Consider the following 858-nt stretch of genomic DNA (forward strand, 5'->3'; position numbering starts at 1 on the left):
TAAAAAATAAAAAGAAAGTATAAACAGAATAATTTTACACATAAAATGAACAATTTTACAAAATATAATTAATAAAATGAAGTGATGAGAGAAGCGGGAAATAAAATAAAATGATATAAAATAAAATTCAAATAAAATTCAATAAAAGATGAAATAAAATAAAAATGCGGGAAATAAAGTAACATTTTATCACTTCATTTCATTAATTCTATTTTGTAAAATTATTCTGTTTATACTTTCTTTTTATTTTTTTAAATATTTTTCTATACTTATTGTGGTTGTTATCTTGTTCTGTTTTTAGCCCTGAAGAAGGCTAGAAACTCTAGCCGAAACGTAGGCACATTAAAATAAGTTAATCGTACTTATTTGTGTTTTTCATTGACCGCACCCCCAACCATCTTCTCCTCATTCATCATCCACGGTCAACTATCTCTCATAATTATAATAATTAATGTTAATATTTTCAAACTTCACAACCACTCACAAAGAAAAAATTTATATGGATATATTCTGTAACTTGCAGTTCAATAACACAAAAGTTCACTAGTTAAAATCGATTTTATAGAGACATTAAATTCTCATATCCCGCCTTCAGGTAAAAAAATAAAAATTCAATAGTATTTAGTTAATTGATTCTTTCTTGGACTTTTTAGAGACACTTTGTTCCCTCTTTAACATCAATAAATCTAATATTTAATTTTTAGATAAAAAAAAATTAAACAAGCAATTTCAATACTGCATATAATTGATATGGGAGACTCAATTACATGCTATTATACAACTGGATTGATAATTTAACTTCTTGTAGAATGAATAATATGTTAAATTATCAGATGGCGAAAATAAATAAATAAATAA

The 858-nt window shown here is 24.2% G+C and overlaps 1 protein-coding gene across 6 annotated transcripts in view; it reads left to right on the forward strand.

Annotated features, from left to right (window-relative positions):
* shaker (Potassium voltage-gated channel protein Shaker) overlaps nt 1-858 on the forward strand; it is a 939,448-nt gene that overhangs the window by 194,067 nt on the left and 744,523 nt on the right. The gene's annotated exons all lie outside the window — the stretch shown is intronic.

Source organism: Halyomorpha halys, unplaced genomic scaffold (genome assembly GCF_000696795.3).
Source record: "Halyomorpha halys isolate HHAL.00 unplaced genomic scaffold, Hhal_1.1 Scaffold108.1, whole genome shotgun sequence".
NCBI lineage: Eukaryota > Metazoa > Arthropoda > Insecta > Hemiptera > Pentatomidae > Halyomorpha > Halyomorpha halys.